Source organism: Zalophus californianus, chromosome 1 (genome assembly GCF_009762305.2).
Source record: "Zalophus californianus isolate mZalCal1 chromosome 1, mZalCal1.pri.v2, whole genome shotgun sequence".
NCBI classification, from domain to species: domain Eukaryota; kingdom Metazoa; phylum Chordata; class Mammalia; order Carnivora; family Otariidae; genus Zalophus; species Zalophus californianus.
In genome coordinates, this window is record NC_045595.1 from 21,448,868 (window position 1) to 21,472,283 (window position 23,416).

Here is a 23,416-nt window from a genome sequence, read left to right on the forward strand (position 1 = left end):
GGTCGAACCTGACTGTGGTCTGAGGAGTACTCACTATGCAGGAGGATGTCCGTACAGAAGGACACACATATGAGAGTATCCCAGAGAGCTGGAGCATCAGATGGGCAGCCTACTGCCAAAGGCTGGAGGGGTAGGGGACGGTTCTCTCCTGTACTTACAACTTTGCTCTGTTTTTCACGGTTTCAAAATTTTTTAAATCTTTTAAAAATAATTGGTGTCTCTCCAAAGTAAACGTAACAACCTTCACACATACATATATATATTCTTTCCAACACAGTGTTCTCTTTGTAGGAAGAGTACAAAAGGAGTCTGGCACTGAAGTACTAGAGAAGTACTGTGAATAATGTTGTGTAACAAAACATGGAAACAAAAACCAGGCTTTCTGCATAGGAACTCTGACTTCAAACTCCAGTTCATCGCATACAAATTCATGACCTTGGAAGATTTTTCACCCTCTGGGCCTTACTATCCCAATCTATAAAGTGGGAATGCCACCTTTTTGTGCAGAGTGTTTCTGAGGATGAAATGAGATGGTTCAGAGAAGCATGTTTGAGAATGCCTTCCAGGTTATAAGCACTCAAAACTAGTTCTCTGCCGCTCCAAGCAATCTACTCACAGCTTGTCTCCAGCTGGGAAGTCTGCACCTCAGTAAGTCTGAGAAGTAGGCGTACTAATACCAAACAGCTCTTCTGGCTAAAGGGATATGAAAGATCCCTTTATTCCAGTACCCTTGCTTTCCGGATCAGCAAATGAGACCCTGGACTCCTGCTAGGCGGAGTTGAGCCACTGCCCACCCCAGAGAAGCCTGCGTCGGTCTGCAGCTCTGAGCACTGGCACACACGCTCATCTCACCTTCACGGAACTCTGACGCAAACACAATCATAACTGAGCAGGTGAGGAAACCAAGGCTCAAGCAAGATTAACAAACTTACTCAGAATTCAGGTCTTTCTGACTCCAAAATTCATGAAATTTCCCACTAAATGCCATCTTTGTTATTTCCAAACATGATTAAGAAAGGAGTGCCTGGGTGGCTCAGGTCATGGTCCCAGGGTCCTGGGATCAAGCCCCACATCGGGCTCCCTGCTCCGCGGGAAGCCTGCTTCTCCCTCTCTCACTCCCCCTGCTTGTGTTCCCTCTCTCGCTGTGTCTCTCTCTGTCAAATAAATAAATAAAATCTTAAAAAAAGATACCACAGGCATATGTTTAAAAGCTTTTCTGTACCCTATGTTCTCAAGCTATGAGTCTCTTACTCCCATGGTTCCCAAAATGTTATCCGTGTAAAACAGAAACTATTTAAGCCCTAAGTCTCTGTCCGTCAACATCCTCAGCGATTTACAATAATCTTATTCACTGTCCTATCGCAGACTTGTTTAGGAGAATCAGCAACGGTGCTAAATAAGGTAAATTTCTTAAAATGTCTTCCTACCTTCCTACCTAGTTTCTCTTATTCCCACTTTTTTTTTAAAGTTTATTTATTAGTAATCTCTACAACCCAATGTGAGGCTTGAACTCACAATCCAGAGATCAAGAATCACATGCTCTTCTGATTGAGCCAGCCAGGCGCCCCCTATTCCCACTGTTTAGAGCAAGGTTCTTAACCTGGAGTCCTAGGGTCCACAAAGAGAACTCGGGGGTCCATGAATTTGAGTGAAAGGAAGTTATTTCCTGTTTCCATTAACCTCAAACTGAAATTTAAGATTGCCTTCAAACACAAATGTAGGCAACCAATCACAGCAACATTACTAGTAACTGTAACTGTGTCACCACAGAAAGAAGAGATATTTTCATATCACATTACAGATGTTGCAGATATATATAACTAATTTCCTTTATAATCCTATGGATTGTATTTATTTAAACCCATTAATCTGCGAACAGGTCTACAGGCTTCACTAGCTTACCAAAGGGGTACATGAATACCAAAAAGCTTAAGAACCCCTGGTTTTGAAAAACAACGTTCTTAATCTGCTGAGAATTTGAGAGAACACGGTGGGGCGGAGGGGGGTGGGGGAGAAGCTTGATGCCGGATAATATAATTCTTTCTGAGTAAATGTGGCTTTAAAACACATGCGCGTTTCATTCAACAAATATTTTCTGGTTCCTAGACTGCTCTACTGTGTAGCAGCTACAAAGATAAAACATTATCCCTTTACCTCCAACTAGTGGGAAAGAAGACAAAAGCAAGTAACAAGGTAGAGTAACATAAATACTAACGGAGAAGGACGACAGAAACCTCTGAACTCCAACAATGGACTCTCTCATTCTTACCAAACAAACAAGGCACGTCTGGGAAGGAGAGAAGAATCAGAGAACTGTTCTGGCTCTCAGTTGCTCCTCCAGCCTGGAGCACAGCGGGGAAGGCAAACGGAGACAGGTATCAAGAGGGAGCAGCTGGGCAGTGACTGCACACTGCTGTGCAGCCAGGGGAAAGTGGCTCATGGGTCCTGACTCAACCCTCTGTCGAGCTGGTAGGCCTTTTCTATTCCTGAAATGCTTTTGGGAAAGGAAATTATATAAGAAGTTTACTTAATTTTCTGTACATAAAGTAAATAGGAAAAATGCACAAGGGGTAAGTGGAGCCATGTTTCAAAGTAAGATGACATTCACTTAATTTGTACAACCAAAATATAGTATGTCTATCTAATGACATTTTGTTTATGGCATAGTATTTGCTTTATAGTACCTGACTCTAGAAGTAGAAATGGGCCTCTCTGTGTATAAGTAGAACCTAACTCATAAAACAAGATATTTAAATAAGGTAATTTGTTCAAAGCTTCCCCCACTGAATTTTAATTCCATAGTAACTGCTATGGCCTACCAACAAAAGGACACCGGGTAAAAGATAAAACCATCCTAGGCAAAGACCATCAACCTTATGACATCTATTCCATATCTTTATCTTTAGAATTGTTTCCCAGTATTTACCAACACAATTAGAAACCAACATGTTTACAATGTTTGCCTGACCATTCTCACAACTTACCTCCGACCACTACTGAGCAAAAACACTCCTTTGCTCCTGGCACTACCCCAGGGATGGCCAAATGTGCTACAAAGCTCAGTCTTGCTTGCCCTACAGGATTTTACAATTAGGGACAGAGCCATGGGGGGGGGGGGGAGATTTTCTGAAAGGCAATGCCTTAGAAAACAAGCTGCACAGAGAAAAGAGAGTTAACTGTGAGTCAAGACAGCTGCAAAGAGCTTCATTAGAATCAGCACAGGAGCTTCATCTTGAAGGATGGAAAGAAACTTGGAAAGCCAGAGGAGAGTGGAAGACATGCCCACCAGAGCAAGCAGCATGCAAAAGCCAGCAAGGCAGGCATGAGGCTGGCATCAGCTGTGTGGGGGACTGTGGCCAGGGTGGTATATGCTTGCATGGAAGGTGGCAGGAGAGCTCAGTCCCTCAGTGTACAGAATAATAAGGCCACACAGGAGAGTGTAAATAACATGCAAAAGTCATATACTCCACAAGAGGCACTGGATAGGAAAGACCTGAGGAGTACTACATTTTAAAGTTTATCTGTCACCTGCCACACACACAAGTATAGGACGGTGCGGACTAGAGGCAGACCAGCAGGAAGGTGCTGATTAGTCCAGGGATGAGCTCTTGGCACAGACAAGCAGCCATCAGAGCGGCAAGGAGAGACTAAGCCTGAGAGACACTTCAAAGGAGGAAGAGAAAAATCAAAGATGACTCCAAATGTTATCATGTCAAAGGCCAGACTGCGAAGAAGAACTGAGATCTGGGAGGGGGGCGCATTCCACTGGGATGCTCCCCGAGATGCAGAGTCCCGGGAGCAGTGGAAGGCAGAAGGCGTGGCATGCGGCGAGGGAGGTGTCCCTGGTGGCTAGTGCCAGTAGCTGCATATCAGTAACTCAGGGAAGAGGGAACCGTAAGGGCGGAGCCACGAGCCCCCTCACTTTGTGTACCTTACACAGAGAAGAAATCCAGGGGTAAGAAGCAAGAAGGCTTCCCCTCACAAAGAGTGAACCACCAACAAAGCCAAGTAGGAAAGGAAGTTCAAGGGAGAAGGAAGACTCAGAAAAGGGTGCTGGTCTGGCCAGCGTGAAGACCACTGGTAACTGCTGGGAAGCTCCACTGGGCGGCAGAAGCAGGGGCTGTGGTGTGGGTGGCTGAGAAGAGAATGGCTAAATACGAAGTGAACGCAATAAATGGAAGTGAGTGTGAATTTGGATACCTGGGCAGCAAATGAACAAGATTTAGTAGCAGCTTAAGAAGGACAGCAACATTGTGTAGTTCTCCCAAACCTTTGTTTATCTTAGTAATTAGGAAAACACTGACCAATAAACCCAAAGGTTAAGAATTAGGGCCCATCCTTCATATTATTCAAGGTGCTCGAACTGAAGGAAAGTGACAGGCACATTTTTGTTTTTGCAAGCTCAATTTCAATTCAGCTATCAGTATAATAAAATAAATACGCTGATTAGAGCATATTCCACCTGCTTTACAGTTGAAAAGCTAACATCTCTCAAAACCAAGTGCTAAAGAGACTAATAACAAAAACACAGAGATTGTTACGCTATTAAGAAATTAAATATTTTATACTATCTTCCCCAATCCTAAATCATGTTTTTATAAATAAAACATCCAAAAGACTAATCAAAATCATCTAGAAACTTGCTGGGAGCCTGGCTGGCTCAACTGGTAGACTGGGTGACTCTTTTGAGTTTGAGCCCCATGCTGGGTGTAGAGATGACTTAAAAATAAAATCTTAAAAAATCATCTAGAAGCTTGCTATAGGTTTGGATTATAATGTTGGCAAAAACACTCACTGGTTCAATGGAAAATATTCTTCCATCTGCTCTCAGTGCAGAGCCTTAAATGGAGATAGACAGTCTGACCCATTCACAAAACATGCCTAGTTACAACTTATGCATTAGTTTGTACTCAAAATAACAAAAGTATTCTTTCTTCAATCTTTTACCTAAAGAATAAACTCTTCTAACAGAGGGGGCCATGGGTAACAGATCAACCTAGAACGGGAAGAATATGGCATCATGGGTACGACTCTTAGTGGCATACATGACTGAGTTATTCAAAGCCGACCCAAGGCAAGCATTCCACTAAATTCATCTATCCTCCACTGTTTCAAAATTTCATAATACTGAACACAATGCAAGACCTTTACTGCAGATAAAAGAATCCAGACAACAGAGTCCTCACAGATTCTTCAGTTCATTCAAACTCTAACAGACATTTACTATCCTTAATGAGTCATTAACTCAGGATGCAAACCTCACTTGTTAAAAAACATGACCTGATACCATCTCATCTTACATAAAAAAAAAGAGACATTTTCTCACCTATGGACATAGTAATGATTTTCAACCAAAGGGGGAAAAATTTTTATAATTATTTTCCCCTGCCTTTTACCAGAAACATTTTCATAAATTTGTTGCGAAAAAACACATTTTACTTTAGAATATAATTATGACTTCTAAAAATCTTCTGTGAAGAATTTTTTAAAAGACTTTATTTGGAGCAACTGGGTGGCTCAGTCAGTTAAGCATCTGCCTTCGACTCGGGTCATGATCCCGGGGTCCTGGCTCCCGGCTCGGTGGGGGGCCTGCTTCTCCGTCTCCTCTCCACTTGTGCTCTCGCTATCTCCGTCTCTCTCTCAAATAAATAAATAAAATCTTTTAAAAATAAAAATAAAAGACTTTATTTATTTTAAATGAGAGAGAGAGAAAGAGCGTGTGGTGGCAGGGCGGGTGGGGGGTGCAGTGAGGGAGAGAGTGAGGGGGAAGCAGTCTCCTCTCTAAGCACGGAACCCGAGGCGGGGCTCGATCCCACAACCCTGAGACCACGACCCAAGACAAAACCCAGACTTGGGACGCCCGACTGACTGAGCCATCCAGGCGCCCCTTCTGGAAGAATTTTTAATGACTTATACCTTGAAATAGAAGAATCTAGAATTGGGGCGCTGGGTGGCTCAGTAGGTTAAGTGTCTGCCTTTGGATCGGGTCATGATCCCGGGGTCCTGGGATTGAGTCCCACATCAGGCTTCCTGCTCAGCAGGGAACCTGCTTCTCCCTCTCCCCAACCCCTGCTTGTGCTCTCAGTCTCTCTCTCATAAATAAATAAATAAATAAATAAATAAATAAATAAAATCTTTTAAAAAAAGAATCTAGAATTGACACAAAAAACAGTGCGACTCCTAAGAATTAAGAGTGATTTAAAATCGCACCATTTTTGTCATATTCTAGGAAATGCTTATTAACTACGTATATTACTATGTTTTTGTCTTTTTCTTTTGCCAAAATGTTCTGATTTTGTTTCTATTAGATAATAATCAGTTAATCTGTTTCTTTATTTCAGGAAGAAACATGGCTTATTTTCTATAAAATCTGTCTTGAAGTGAAGGAGGAAGAGAGCTGACACCTGAATACTCGAGGCTACGCTACATGACACCTCAACCATTCCACCACCCTCTGAAATATTCCCATTTTACAGGTAAGGAAATGAGGTTTAAAGAAGTTTTTAACTTGCCCAAGGTTACAGAACCAGTAAGTGATAGCCAAATCTAAAACCTAAGTTCATTCTCCACATACCAAGCTGCAATTCAAAAATCACAATCTTTACAAACTTTTTCCAAAATGGATTTCTTCATCTTTTATCATTTCCTCTTAGACATTTTACAGCACATTCTAAAGCCTCAATTCAGGAAAGAAGACAGACCACTTTGCCGAAAGGTTTTAGAACCACGAGCCAATGAATCACTGAACAATAAATAAAAAAATCCACCTGAGAGTTGTCATAGGTTAACAGGTATTCCTTGGTAAAAAGCTCTGAAAAACAGCACATCTAGTCTACCTTTGAATTGTACAGCCACTTTACATTTTTTCTACCCACATCAAAAAATCCCATGTTCCAGGGCCTGACAGGGGTGTCCTAGGCTCCCTTAGGACTGGACTCTTGAGAGCAGAGAGGTCCTCAATGAGTATTGATGGAGTGAGTAAATGAATAAAGACACAGCTGGCATGAACTTCAATACAGCAGAGAGAAATTATGAAGTTGGAGGACCCCAAGATGAAAACCTAAAGCAAACTCAGCTGGGGCGCCTGGCTGGCTCACTTGGTAGAACGTGAGACTCTTGATCTTGGGGTGAGGACTTCCAGTCCCACACTGAGCGTAGGGTTTACTTAAAAAAAGCGTTTTTTCTGATTTATTTTATTTTTATTTATTTTTAAAGATTTTATTTATTTATTTGACAGAGACAGCAAGAGAGGGAACACAAGCAGGGGGAGTGGAGAGAGGAGAAACACAGGCTTCCTGCCGAGCAGGGAGCCCGAAGTGGGGCTCGATCCCAGGACCCTGAGATCATGACCTGGGCTGAAGGCAGACGCTTAACTGACTGAGCCACCCAGGCGCGCCCAAAAATGGTTTTTTTTAAATAAGGCAACCTCACCTCAATAAAAATCACTTAAAAAGCCAAAATCATCTCTGAGTCATAAAAATTAAGAGACCTGCATCTACTCATTTTCTACAGTCAACTGTTAAATACTGGCATAATTGATGACGGTGTACGGCATTTCACTGTGGTTTTTCTTTGTGTGCAGTCTTTTTTTTCTTTGCGTTTCATTGTGTTTTAATGTCTATTTCCCAAATTAAAGCCACAAGTATGGCTACAAACAAAGAGAGAGTTAACAAGTGTCAGCAAAGTTGTGGAGAAACGGCAACTCTCATACATTGCTCATGGGGATGTCAAATGACACAACCACTTTAGAAAAACAGTTTGGCAATTTCTCAAAAAAGTTAAACATAGAGGGGCACCTGGGTGGCTCAGCTGGTTAAGTGTCTGACCCTTGATTTCAGCTCAGGCCATGATCTCATGGGTCGTGAGATCGAGCCCCCATCAGGCTCTGCACTGAGCGTGGACCCTGCTTAAGATTCTCTCTCCCTGTCCCTACCAGCCCCCCTCCTCTCTCTCTCTAAAAATAATAATAATAGTAATAATAAATAAAATAAAAATAAGAGAGAAAATAAAGTCTACAATTATTTGTCAATTTTCTGCCTCAGATGGCCAAGTACGCAGTGGGGAAGACTTATTTCATCAAAGACAATGTAACTGTTTCTGTCTTTAGTTAGACTGCTGTCTCTTTTGGAGCCATACCTTCAGCAGCAAAAGAAGAGAAAATACAGAGCATTCTAAGATCCAGAACACAGTCATTAACAAATTAAAGCACAAAGGAAGAAAAAGTACTAGAATTCGAAGTTCACACTCCTCACTCCAGAGGAGCCACCTCTCACTCATCATCAGACCCCATGGCCCCTGTGGGCTCCAGGAACCTTATGGCCACAGCCTGGAAGATGGCAGAGCCAGCCTCCCCGCCACAGCCCAGCGGAGGTCGGGATGAGCACATACACCTTGTAAAGCAGACAGAACTTTCACAAAGTGGCTGTACCGTCTCACACCCAGCATCGGTGAAGAAACCTCCCACAGCTCCACACACCTACTTCCTATAGTGAGATTTAACCATTTTTGCAAATCTAGTGAGTATGTCATGGTATCTGCGTTCTAATTTGCATGTTTTGTATAAGAATTTGGTCTCTGGACAAAAAAGGAAATTTTTGAAAATTTTAAAAATGCTGGAGTCATTTTACTGTCCATGACTACTAATATAGTGATGCTTACTTTAAGAGTTCACTTACTTACTCATTCACACTTATCAAGTGGTGAACAAAACGAAGTCCCTGTGGTCTTGGGGGATCACAGTCTAACCTGCTTACAGCAATCTCCCATGCCCCTTCCACATGACTCAGTCTTTCACGCTTAATAAACAAAAACCCTCTCAAAGGGCAGAGGGAAAGGACTCCAACATGTTACATTGTCAAGTTTAAGGCTGAACCTGAACAGCAACTTGGGAGAAGTTCCAGCATTCACACCGAGAGGGCCTCATGAAATAAGCATCCCCGTGCCTCTTTCCTTCTCTTGCAGCTTAGACCTCCACTTTTCAAAAAATATTAACAATATTTCGAAAGTACTACCCTTGACAAAATGAGTGTGACTTTTTGTAAGCATCTGTGTATAGCCTGTGCTATTTCTAAACCCTTCTCCTCTCCTTAAAGAAGATGCATCTCCACGGACAACAAGTAGCAATAAACTCCTGCTTCCTCGTTTCTTTAATACAAATTAGATGTCTACTCACATTCAGAAAACCGAAGAACACAAGAGCCAGGAGAGAATAAAGTTACTTAAGCAGAGACATGTGAGGGTGCCAGGAACTTCCTTTATCTTCCTACCACCTGCCTGCATCTGCTCCCATCCTTCGGACAAAGGGAAATCCCCTCCCAGAGGCTTTCAGATCCCCCTTCCCACCCACTTCACAACACAAAACCTTCAGTATTCCTTTGGTACTCCATGCCCTCTGAGCAGCACGCAAACACGCTCTAATGCTCCATGCCAGGAAAAGAAAACCCCTAGTCACACCTCAGCCCTTCTCTGCCCCCTTCACAGTTAAGATGTCTCATCTCGGAGGCTGTTCCACACATGCCACTCCTCACTTCCTCCCCAATCTGGCTACCATCTATCCTAACACACTAACATGGCCACTGTGACCTTCCGATCACCTAACCCAATCTAAGGCCCCTATTGACTCAGGAAACTGTCCCTCATCCTCAAAGCGTTTTCTTCTCTCAGCAACTGTGACATGCTCTCCTGGTTCTCCTTCCCTCAATCCAGTCCTTCTCAGTCTGCTGGCTCCTCCAGAACCACATCAACTAAACCTGGGACTTCCTTGGAGCGAGTGCTGAGTTCTCTTTGCTCCCCACATGCATCCGACATTCTCTTCCCAGGTGATGTCATGCAAATTTGTGACGATGAGTACTACCAATATTATGAGGACTTACTCTCTGAGCTCCAGACACATATGTCCAAGTACTCATTCGGAATCTCCACTTCAATGTTCCACAGAAAACCAAAGCTGAGCTCCAATTTACTCCCCAACTCAACTCTCCCTGGCTTCCCCACTTTAGTACTATATAACCAACCAAGCCCAGATACCAACCATCGCCCTAGCTATTAGCAAATCCTATTGAGTCTACTGTCCCCACATACCTTGAAATCAACCACTCCTCTCCATTCCCGCTGCCATCGTCCTAGTTCGAGCCACCTGGACTACTCCAGGAGCCTTCAAACCGCCTCCCCTCTCACTCCTGGAAAGCCATTCTCCGCAGAGCAGATACTTTTTTTTTTTTTTAAGAATTTTCGAAATTTTAATAGCAGACAGGTATCTTTTAAAAGGCAAAGCAGATCCTGTCATGGTCCTACTTAAAGCCTTTCAGTAGCTTACTAAATAATAAGCTCCAAACCCCTTCCCAAGATCTACAAGGCCCTGCAAGATCTAGTGCCTACTTAGACCACTGCTGCTTCCTTCCATTCATACTCCCTCTACGGGTTTCCACTTCACCGCATAGTCTTTTCTACCTCAGGGCCTCTGCAAGTGCTCCTCCTTGCCCAAAGTGCTCTCCTCACAGCTGTTTTTCACCCTGCACATCTGAAATCGCCAGCATTTTTTTTCTAATCACCCTATTGAGCACGTCCCCATCTTACTCTCTGCCATATCACTCAGTCTACCTGCCAAGAACCTGACGCCAATACTAGATTCTGCTTATGTCCGGGCTGTTCTGCCATCCCCCAACCCTCCCACAGGGTAGGCTCCCACCTTGTTAGGGTTGTACATGCAGAGCTGGTGATTATCTGTAGGATGGACGGCGGAAAGGAGAGACAAATCGAGGGTGGAGGAAGGACAGAGAAAAAGGGGAGAAAACATTTCCAAGCTATATCTAACTTCCACCAGTTTTATAACTTAGATTTGTAAGTGAAAGCAGAGGTTCCTCATTGGCTAAGCTGAGCCTACCAATAATATTCTATATTTGACTTCACCTATTCATCAAGTACCGCTCTGGCAGCAATCTGCCTATCTCATACTCAGCGCATTTACAACTAGTTTCAGGAGTTACTAGGGCACACCTAAACTTGTAATGTAAATTGAGAAAAATATGCCTAAAATATAATGCCAAGAAGAAAAGATAAAATCCAAGTGTTTCATGCCTAAATTCATTACAAAATACCTCTAAAATAACAAAACGTTAATGTGGCATGATCTGTATATGGAGGTATATTACATTACTATCTCTTCATTTGTGTATGTTTGAAATGTTCCATAAGAAGTAAATAAATAAAAGCACACGCCTCTAAGAAGTTAAGAGTAAGGGTCTCTGAATCACAGACATTTTCCTCGCTCATGTGCACCCCACTTGGAGACTTAATTTAAATGAGTGTGTAACAGTTTCTAAAGGTGTTTTCCTTATGCATCAGCTCCTTGGGAGCATCTGAGGGCACAGGAAAACAGGACCGCCCATCCCCACCTGCTCTGGTCGCACCCTCCCAGCCCCAGCCACCGTCAGCCCAGCACCTTCCTAGGAGAGCCTCCAATAACCACAGCTCAAAAACAGAGCAACTCAGGATAGGAATAAAATAATTTAAAAGGGGGGAGGTAGAGTGAAGCATGCAGAAGAGAAAAATAAACGGTTTTTGCTTAAATTCAAACAGAACATTTTTCTCATAGAATTTTGATGAGGTAGTATTTCTAACGTGGTGTTTCAAATTCAGACAGGGACTTTCATTAGACTAAAAAGGCAAATACACCAGGGGCCATCCCCTTTCCCTCGCCAGTACAGTTCCTCCTCTCAAGGATTCCTTCTCTATAGCATTAAATAAAACGTTATGGGGCGGGGCGGCCTGGATGGCTCAGTCGTTAAGAGTCTGCCTTCGGCTCAGGCCATGATCCCAGGGTCCTGGAATCAAACCCCGCATCGGGCTCCCTGCTCCTCCCTCTCCCACTCCCCCTGCTTGTGTTCCCTCTCTTGCTCTGTCAATTAAATAAATAAAAATATAAATAAATAAATAAATAAATAAATAAATAAATAAATAAATGTTACGGCTGCCAATAGTAAAAACGCAAATATTAAGCCTCATTTATTCAGTGGCACACAAAAAAAAAAAAAAACCAGAAGAATCTAAGCTGCTCTGGCAGTTTTTTTTTTTTTTTTTTTGCTGTTAAAATTACTCTGGCATATGGGAAAATAAAAATGATAGAAGTTTATTTTCAGTTTGTTTAGATGAAGAAAAAAATTTTTAAATCATATTAGAAAATTAAGGGACTGCTCCTAGGTACAATTTTAAGGAATCAATTACATCCTTACAAGGAAATCCATGAACATAATGAGATGGATACAAACCAGCACATGAAAGATCCATTAACTTACGTTTACAAGTAGCATAGGATCATTCTTAAATAAAAATAATCACCATTACAGAAATCCAAAATAACCTGATGAATGAAATAAGCTGGTACTTGAAGATAAATTATTTAATTCATCAAAAACATGGTAAATTACTCTGAAGAGACTTTTTAACATTAACAGCCCTTAGAATTTCAGTTTTTAAGGAAAAAAGGATGTGAATCTCATAAAAAATAAAACATAGTAGGGGCACCTGGGTGGCTCAATCAGTTAAGCATCTGTCTGCCTTCAGCTCAGGTCATGATCCCAGGATCCTGGGATCGAGCCCTGCAGTGGGCTCCCTGCTCAGGTGGCAGAATTCTAAATCTATAAATATAATTGCTGCACAGGATTTCATTTTGTTGGGGGGGGGGTGGAGGAGGTAGTTTCTTGCTCTATCAAGGACACACTTCACATCCAAGAAACACACCCTCAACCCAGATCCCTGGGCCAGTCTTAATTGGGGCCTAGGGAAGTGAGAAAAAGGGCAAAGGGAACAGGGGTCCCACCAATTTCAACCATTTCCACTATTTTCTCCCTCTGCATCATGAGACATTAAAAAGGCTGTCATCCCTAATAAAAATAAGCTTATTATTGATAGATTGATGTCATAAATATTGATGAGTACTGAACATGAATATGGTTAGCAATCAAGTATATTTAGACTTTGCTGCCCTTGTTCATAAAGTCAGAAGAGAAAGGAAGGGAGAAGAAGAGCGACAAGATACTGGCAATTCATCTTAGGGGAGTGGGGAGCCAGGGATGATCTCGGCAGCAGAGAAAGGAGCACTTGGTCAAAGGTACCATAAATACAAGCCTGCCACATCCTAGGCCTGTAAATGACAGCAGGACTCTGAGTAACGACTCTGTAATCAGATTAGGAGAAGCCAATATGATCCTTTAGGTGACAGAGATCTAATCTGGGACACAAATGGGCCTAAACACAGATTTACTGAACTCACGGAAATGAGCACTTAATCATACTAAGAGATCATGGCCACAGTGAAGGTATGTTTCCTGTCGTGTTCCATTTCTAGAGGCTGAGTTCAGTTTTGTGGTTCAACACATGGATGTGACTAGGCTAAGTTGGGATTTAATTCTTAGCTTGCTAAGTTTCACTCATGATCGCAGATCTCACCCTGTGATATTAATTTGGCATCACAGCACATACGACTCAATTTAGTTTGTCCTACATCTAAGTTTATCTCCCCAAATGAATTAAATGAATATCCCCTGTGCTGGACAGTTTATGTCAGTACTTAGCCCCACACCTACCCTTCTAGCCTGTCCTGAATCATCGGGCCTGAAATCTACATTCCCAAGTCCCTGGTAGATGGGCTCCCATGAGGCTCCAGCAGCAACCCTGGCAGGAGTGAACTCCAGCAGCAACCCTGGCAGGAGTGAACTCCAGCAGCATCGGTGCAAATGGGGGTGTGTGGGCTCTGAGTAATACCACATTCCGCATTTGCTCTTCCAGCCCTTCCTTTTCTATCTCATTCCTAGAATCATACCCCCCCTTTTTTTTTTTACCCTGAGATCAAGACCTGAGCTGAAATCAAGAGCTGGGATGCTTAACTGACTGAGCCACCCAGGTGCCCCAAAAATTATACCCCTTTTTGACTGAAGCACCTGGAGTGGTTTCCCGACTAGACACTGATAGTCCACTAAATTCAGAATTTATATAATTCACAGACCAAGATGAATCTATGCTATTTCTGTGCTGTGAAATATTCATTTATTCACTCATTCAACAAATTTTTACTGTGCACCTACCATCGGCCAGACCCTTTTATAAGTGCTAGAGATAGAGCAGTAAACAACACGGACAAGGGGTGCCTGGGTGGCTCAGTCGTTAAGCGTCTGCCTTTGGCTCAGGTCATGATCCCAGGGTCCTGGGATCAAGCCCCGTATCTGGCTCCCTGCTCAGCGGGCAGCCTGCCTCTACCCCTGCTTGTGTTCTCTCTCTGTCTCTCTCTCTCTGACAAATAAATAGATAAATCTTTAAAAAATAAATAAATAAAGCCCAGATATAAATGAAGCTTGGTCCTTCTTTAAGCACCAGAACATATTTTAATGTGGATGGAAATATTTCTGAAATATATTTTTACTTCCTTATCTCTGTAAGAGTGAGCATCCTGAACAGACTAAGTTTTTCTTGATAATTCTGATATTAACTCAAAAGAACCTTATGTCAGATGTCCAGCCCCAAAGTAATGCCAGGCTTTGCTACCGGCTGCCACCACTATGCAGCCCTGACAATCTCCACTCATCTCCCTCCCAGCTAACAGGGCCTACACGAGACCAGAAAAGAGTTAGGAACCATCCATAAACAAAAGTGAGACTAGGTGAAAACTGAAAAAGAAAAACGATCAGCTTTGGTACACGAGCTTTATAGCAATTATTGCCAGCACTTAGAAATGGATTTTGCTTGTGCCAGTTGTTGGGCTGTGTTGTGGGGGAAGCTTGCCCCCAAAAGCATGTCTGGAGAGGTGATATATGTGCAATCCTTTAGAAAAAGTTCTGCCCCAAAATGCAATTCATCACTTCTAAGAAAGCATAAAGTTTGAAATTATTTAAAGAGAAATTAACTTTCTGACCATTAACATTATAAATATCACCAAATAAAAGAGCAAATAGCTGGGGCGCCTGGGTAGCTCAGTCGGTTAAGCATCCCACTCCTGACTTCAGCTCAGGTCTTGATCTCAGAGTCATGAGTTCAAGCCCCATCTTGGGCTCCACACTGGGCATGAAACCTACTTAAAAAAAAAAAAAAAAAGGCAAATTGCCAAGGTAGTATTTACTTCTCAAACAACAGCTTAAAAGTATGAATAGGAAAGTAATAAGCTTTAATAAAAGGGCACTTCATTTCTTCTACAACCTACCCCACCAAAATTCTCCAGTAGGCTGACAAACTTATGTTTCTGGTTCCTTTACTACCATTCTACCAAAACTAGCCTATTTTAAAACTTAACAATAAAATAAAGTTTAAGGTTAATCTGCATTGGAAAGGAAAGATTCACAAAAACAGACAGCCATATATCAAAATCGCAAATGACTCACATGTAAGCATGCAACACAATAAGCTCCCTCAGCAATTAAGCAGCAAATATGGGAGCTCAACCGATAATATAAAGTAAAAAGTCTGGGGCCCTCTGAGGATATACTATAATTCTTGCCGGGCTGCACGCTCATGGTCAGAGATTGAGCATTCTCCCTCCATCCCAGTGTCCTGACAACTACATGCTCCTCCAGTTGCAGGTGGGTCCCCATGGGCCTAGGTTCCAGATGTTAACAGCCCAGGGATCATTAGAGCTGGTTCTTACTTTCTCTACTACTCTCAACGAGAAAGAGCTGGAAGGAACCCCACCAGCTTTAAACAGCTTGAGGAGGAAGGAGTACTAAAGATAAAAGATTGGAAAGGGATTTGCAAAGGAGAAATTCAGGGTTATTTTCTTATTTTACACTGGGCCTTTTCTCTATTAAAAACCAAAATAATTTAGCTTATTAGAAAGTCTTATACTGGGACACCTGGGTGGCTCAGTCGTTAAGCGACTGCCTTCAGCTCAGGTCATGATCCTGGGGTCCTGGGATCGAGTCCCACATCGGGTTCCCTGCTCAGCAGGAAGCCTGCTTCTCCCTCTCCCCCACTTGTGTTCCCTCTCTCTCTCTGTCAAATAAATAAAATCTTTAAAAAAAAAAGTCTCATACTAACAATAAAGGTATTCACGGATCACTCAGTCCCCTGAACTTTACTCCCACAAAAATTATTTCCCAAAACAATACCTTACAAGATATTAGCCCCTTCCCACACCCCCATCCAAATATCTTCCACAGTAGGTAATTTGTACCTTTCTGACAGCACTTACACAGGAACTATCCTGTGGCATGTCCTACCACAGTACCATAAGCTTCTCCAGGGCAGGGAGCTCACTCTACTCTGTATTCCTTAAACTCCTGGCACCAATGCTTCACTTCATGGCTATTTAGCATTTGCTAAATGAATTTCTGTGGTATCAGATCATGATACCTCAAATTCATTATTGAGGAAAAAAAAATACAACTTTCTAATGCAGCAATAACACTGCCACCCCCAGGGAACGGTACTGCCACTTTCACAAGAGAAAGAAATCCAACGCCTACCATCTGCCGCAAGTCAGTACCTCTGACTAGTCCTACTGTGCACACTAGCCAATCAGGAGCACCTTTCTTAACAAGAAGGAGTGGAAGAATCTGAGAGGTCATTAAAGCAGAGTCCCTGTATAAATGTACCCGGCATTATCCACAGGCAATCCTCTTACCCTCCAAAATCTTCAAGTGAAAACATGCCTACAAGCCACTGCTTCTTCACCTGTTCTTTCAACTCTGGGTGGTCCAACATGCTGCCTAACTGCCTGCTGACTTCTATACTTCTTCTCACATCCCTTCCTGAAAGCACCTTATCAAACCTTAAAACTTGCTTTCTGACATAGTGTGTGATACTGCGTGACACCTTCTTTGCCACAAGCCCACGTCTACAAGTCACATCCTTTTGCCTGCCTCCATGGGCCAGAACTACTCCCTGGAACACAAGATAAGCAGCGGAGAGAAGGCCCCAGCAGAGCACACACACTTGGCTCAGGCACAGCCAGCAGCCCACGCAGCAGCCAAGGGGCCCTGCAGGAAAGCGCATTGCTGCTCACAGACCACTGCGCCCGCCCGCCCACCACCGGCGCTGTTGTATGTGTCCGCTGAGCACACGGCAAGGGCCACAGGCTAGGAACAGACGACCACAGAGAAAAAGAATACACCACCATGACCTGTCACACGTTTTGAGGAAAGCATTTTAGAAGTGACAGTAGTACACAGAGAAGATACTGATGGGGATATGAATATATGCTCTTAGCAGGGTTCTGAAGTTCTTCCAATAAAGGGTAATAACTACGAACTTGGACTACTGAGATATTTAACACTTTGAGGTTCAACTACAGAATGCACCAAAATTCCAAACTGTTTCCTCAGAAATCACTGCACTGAAACCACAGCACCATGTTTAAAATTCCTTACCAAGTAGCTTGGATAAAAATCAACTGGTATTTATTTTTTAATTTAGCTATATATCTGCCAAACAAGCAAAAGAACACAAAAAAATTTCCAGAAAGTGATATAATTTGTTAGCCAACCCATGGTGCTGCAATTTTGTCAAAGCCAAAATACAAAACAAATGATCCACATCTGTAACAAGCAGCATGCACTCAGGGCTTGGGCTTCAAAGGCCTGGTCTACACCTTGGTAGTCCAGGGACATCTGCGACGCTTCAGGGACGCTGCCTGCAGGGGAAGGGGAGAGAGTGGCGGGGCAGGCGGAAGGCCTCTGCGTGACTCTACCTCCTACCCCCCTGACTCTCCTGCATCCACTTCCTCTCTTATCTGCATTTGGGGGACAGGGAGTGGTTGGAGAATAGTCTCTACAAATACACTAACTCAGAAAAAAACTTTATTAGAAAGCTCGTCTTAAAAAAAAAAAAAAAAAAAAAAAAAAAAAAGAAAGCTCGTCTTAATCCAAGCACATTCAGTTATCATTATTATTTCCACGATACTGTTGTAGCATTAAAAACCTGGAAATAGGGAACCTGGGTGGCTCAGTTGGTTAAGCGACTGCCTTTGGCTCGGGTCATGATCCTAGAGTCCCGGGATCGAGTCCTGCATCAGGCTCCCTGCTGCTCAGTGGGGAGTCTGCTTCTCCCTCTGACCCTTCCCCCTCTCAGGTGCTCTCTCTCTCTCATTCTCGCTCTCTCAAATAAATAAACAAATAAAATCTTTAAAAAAAAAAGCACACCTCATTTAAAAAAAAAAAACTGGAAATAACCCAAAATGTATACAAATAGGAAACTGACTGAATAGGTTAAGGTGCATGCTAGGGGCACCTGGCACCTTCCTACTAAGGTAGAGCATGTGACCCTTGATCTCAGGGTTGTGAATTAAAGCCCCAGTCTACTTCAAAAAAAAAAAAAGAAAGAAAGAAAAGAAAAGAAAAAAAATGTGCATCCATATAATAGACTCCTAGGCAATCATTACAAGAATGAGGCTGAGCTTTGTGTACTTGGATATATCTAAGGTATTTTAATGTGGAGTACTACCAATTGTTTTTTTAAGTGGGTGGGGAAATACATGTTTTTAAACAAATAGAATTTTTCTGGGGGAAAAAAAAGAAACTAGCAATAACAGTGGCCTACAGAAGGGACTGAGGGACTCAGTAAAGGAGTATACTCTTTTTCACAATTCGAAAACATTTTACTATGTACACGTATCCCTGTTAAAAAAAAAAAACAAGAAGTACTTAAGTCTGTGATTATGACAAAATTAAAGCAATGGAAGAAAAAGTGTTGCCTATTAACAGCAATCTTACCTTCTTTATCTATTTCTAAATTCTTTGTGGCAAATATCTGAATTTATTTAAACAAAGGTGGACATAGAGAGGTCTACTCTAGCCTCCTCCTTTAAAGCCACAATAACTTTCAATTTCTAACCATAATGCTAAAAAAAAACAAAAAACAAAAAACTGCACTTGCTTCTCAAACCAAGATGCAAAAATCCCTTAAATGTTTCCCTCTGTTGTAACCAAAGTTTAAATGATTTAAATATATTAATAAATCCATAACTAAAGTTCAGTTACATTTCATACATTAATATTGTGTTCTAATCATGTTTTATGAGGAAACAGTTTCACCTAAGATCTTCTTGTCCCTAAACTAACAAACAACTTTAGAATTACTGAAGAGTACAAATTTCCTAAACTCACCCCAGCCAAAAGTTACTTCAGTAATAAACTAGAGGGTTCCCCCCATAGCTTCAAAATTTCCAAAACTTCTCCATTTCCAAACAGGATCGGGGAGGGGTGTTGCAGGCAAAGCCCAAGTAAGCATGTCCGACCCTCTTCCACCTCTATAGATGCCTTCCCTGGTCTCAGGGAACCCAGAGCACTGATTCAATGAACCAGAGCGGGAGGACAGTGGACCCACTGGATCGGACTCTGAAGCGTGGCATGGGGCTCATGTACCTGGGAGTAACAGGCTCTCATCAGTCACACCTGGGCAAATGAAGTGGCAAGTGCTGTAGCCTCACCCTACACCCACACAGAAGCAGACTGCTGACAGTAGTCTCTGCAATACCACCATGAAAAGTGAGGCAAATGACTGGAGCTAATGCCTGTCACCTGGATTTTTACTAACAGAAATATATTTCTTGAAGATCTATAAATGTGCAGATACCTTGGAAAAAATAATATGTTAACATGCTAATGAAAATGAAATTTTGCTAACCTAAAACATTAACTAGACACTCCAAGCATCAAAATATGACAAAATATTGACTTCTCATAAAAAAATTTCTGAATATCCAGAACTAAACGATAACACTGTACAAAAATCTCCAGGCTTAGAAAAAAAATTACTTTTTAGATCATTTACAAGTTGTTGTTTATTCACACCTCCACTTAACATAAATGTACTTGCCATGTACTGTTCTCAGTACCAGGCATACCATGCTGATTAAGAGAGACCCAGTTCCTCCTCGTGCACTGTTGGTGGGAATGCCAACTGGTGCAGCCATTGTGGGAGACAGCATGGAAGTTCCTCAAAATGTTAAAAATAAAACTACCCTACAATCCAGCAATTGCATTAGTGGGTATTCACCCAAAAAAATACAAAAACATTAATTGAAATATATACAGGGAGCCTGGCTGGCTTAGTCAGTTAAAGGTCTGCCTAAGGTCTGCCTTCGGCTCAGGTCATGATCCCAGCTGGGATCCAGCCCCGCATCAGGCTCCCTGCCTAGCAAGGAGCCTGCTCCTCCCTCTCCCACTTCCCCTGCTTGTGCTTGTGCTCCTCTCTCTCCCTCTCTCTCTCAAATAAATACTATCTTTTAAAAAAAAAAACAAAAGAAACAGATACATGCACCCCTATGTTTATTACAGCATTATTTACAATAGCCAAATTATGAAAGCAGCTCAAGTGTCCATTGACAGGTGAATGGATAAAGAAGATGTGGTGTATATATATACAGTGGAATATTATTCAGCTGCAAAAAGAAGGAAATCTTGCCATTTGCAACATGGATGGAGCTAGAGAATATTGTGCTAAGTTAAATAAGCCAGTCAGAGAAAGACAAATACTATATGATTTCACTCATATATGCAATTTAAGAAACAACCAACCAAAGGGAAAGAGGGAAAGAGAGAGAGAAGCAAACCAAGAAACAGACTCTTAACTACAGAGAACTGATGGTTACCGGGGGGGGGGGGGGGGGGGGGGAATGAGTGAAGCAGGTGACGGGCATTAAGGAGGGCACCTGTGATGAGCACCAGGTGTTGTATGGAAGTGCTGAATCACTATACTGTACACCTGAAACTAATAACACTCTGTTAACTATACTGGAATTAAAATTAAAAATTTAATTAAAAAAAAAAAGACCCAGTTCCTGTCTTCGTGAAGTTTACAAGAGTAAACACAAGAACAATGCATTAGGGTACCAGGAACAATAAGGAAAAACATCCTTGGAGTAGATTTTAATATTCTCTACAATGTGGCTTCAAAGTATATATAATAAATTAAATATTTTTAATTTAAACCTTAAAATGAGCTGAAAATAAGATAATTTCATATAGCGGTAAGTGCCATAAAGAAAACCAAACAGTAACGAGAAAGTAGTGCCTGGAGTGGAGATAAGGATGTTTAGGGAAAGTTTCCTCGCTGAGCTGAACCCCCCCCACGATGAACAGGAGTGAACTAAAACAAACGTGCTGTGCTTGGAGGGCCAGAGAACACATGAGGCTGTATTGTGGGGAAGTGGTGGACAAGCGGCAGAGATGGACGGGGGACAAGTCACAAAGGGCATTATAGGCCACAAAAGGAGTTTGGATTTTATTCTAATGACTACGGAAAAGTCACTGGCAGGCTCTAAGCCTGGGAGTGACAAGAGAGAATCTGATTAAACGCAATAGCTTCTTGTTTAGAACACAATACATCTTCAAGCAGAAAGAATGTTCTAAACCGCGGTGTGGCAATATTGCTTCTGTGCCTCCATCAGCCATAGCTGATCTACTCTCTACCCTCTGCTAGGCTGTGCCCAAGGTACTGTAGCAGGGTCTCCGTCTGTGAGCTCACAGTCGGGTAGAGATGAGAAACACTGAACAAATCATTACAGCTGTAATATTTATAAGAGTGGAATATGTAGAATGCCAGTGAGACCCAGGGCAAAGGGTAGTTAATCTGGCCTGCAAGAGTTCAGGAAGGAAGACCTCACACAAGACGAGAGTCAAGAGTCCTGGAAAGGGCAAGCAGGGACTTCCTCAGTGCAACACCCAAGCCACTAGTGGGTCACAAAAAAATGTAGGGGCTACAAACTTTCTTGTAAAGTATATTATATAGGATTTTTGTGGTGGAATGGGGGGGGAAGTTAACATATAAAACTTGCAACTGCAACTTCACAGGTATTGGTTAAATACAATTTTATTAAGAATTTCAAAAACACAAACTTCCAGTTCTAAAATAAAGTCCTAGAGAACATACAGCATGCAACTACAGTTAGTAACACTGTAGTGCATATTTGCTAAGAGAGTAAATCTTAAAGTTCTCAGCACAAGGAAAAAAAGCTTTAACTGTGTGTGGACGGGTGTTAACTAGACTTACTTTGGTGTCTATTCCCCAATATACACAAATACTGAATCATTATGTTGCACACCTGGAACCAATATAATGTTGTACATCAATTGTACCCCAACTTTAAATTAATAATCTTTTAAAAAGAACTTTAATTATCTGGTGTTCCCACCACACTGAAAATGTGGTAGTCTACACATCACTTCAACAAGTAGGCCTGTGCTCTGTGCGTCTGTTACCCATCATGAGCTGCGGTTAAAGACTTTTTTAAATACCAACCTTCTTGCAGCCATTTTTATGCCCCCGCCCCCCGCAAAAAAAAAAAAAAAACAGGCTTTCACTGAAGTTTTCAAACAGAGATGTAGAAAAAATTCCAAATACTCTCCACTTAGATTAAAAAATGATTAACAATTAACAAACCATGAGACACGATAGACTCTGAGAAAACAAACTGAGGGTTCTAGAGGGGAAGGGGTGGGGGGGTGTGTTAGCCCGGTGGTGGGTATTAAAGAGGGCATATATTGAATGGAGCACTGGGTGTTATACACAAACAATGAATCATGGAATACTACATCAAAAACTAATGATGTATTGTATGGTGACTAACATAATAAAATTAAATTAAAAAAACGATTAACAATTTCCTGATTAGCTCTATCTGTGTATACACATGGGCATATACATATACTTCCTGAGCTATCTGGAAGTGTTGGGAGACATCGTGACATCTCACCTCTAAACTCTTCAGCTGCTGTCCCCCAGGAATATGGGCATTCTCCTATATAATCACAACACCATTAGCACATCTAAAAAAAAAAAAAAAAGAAAAAAATCAACAACTCCTTAATATCATCTATCATCAGGTACACAGTTTTAAAAATTTTTAAGTACGAAGGGGCTTTGTTGAGAACCTTACTAAAGGAATGTATTTTAATAAACTACTTAGATTCACATTATTCATATTTCAGTATTTTTCATTTCTAAATATAATAATGCTTTTAAGTCAAAAGTCCAATTTTTAAGGGCACCGTCAGGTCATTATCTCCAGAGTCCAGGGATGGAGCCCTCATGGTCGTGGTCAGGCTCCCTGCTCAGCAAGGAGTCTGCTTCTCCCTCTCCCTTTGCCCTCCGCCCGCGCACACTTTCTCTCAAATAAACAAAATCTTTAAAAATAAACAGTTCAATTTTTAAGTCAATTTGTTAAATGTTACAAGAATGATTATGGTAATCAAATATGGCAAAAAGTGTGAAAGTGGTACATGCAAGACTGACATTTTGGAAGTGCTGTGTTAGTGGAAGGACACTTGAGCCAAAGGGACCTCCAGGGAAAAGGATGTGCAGAAGAGCGGAGTCTGGGGAAGAGAGAGGGGGGCGAGTGGGACGGGTCACCGGAGGGCAGCTCGTGGAGGACTCTGCGTGCCTTCCTGAGGAGTCTGGACATCCCCCTACTGGCAGTGGAAGTTTTACATCCTAC

General features: G+C 42.0%; 1 protein-coding gene across 1 annotated transcript in view; it reads right to left on the reverse strand.

The window, feature by feature from the left end:
- The window catches only part of SFMBT1 (Scm like with four mbt domains 1), a 127,854-nt gene that overhangs the window by 93,162 nt on the left and 11,276 nt on the right, over nt 1-23,416 (reverse strand). The window contains 1 exon segment of the mRNA XM_035727794.1: nt 22,676-22,748. The gene's annotated coding sequence lies outside the window, so the exon portion shown is untranslated.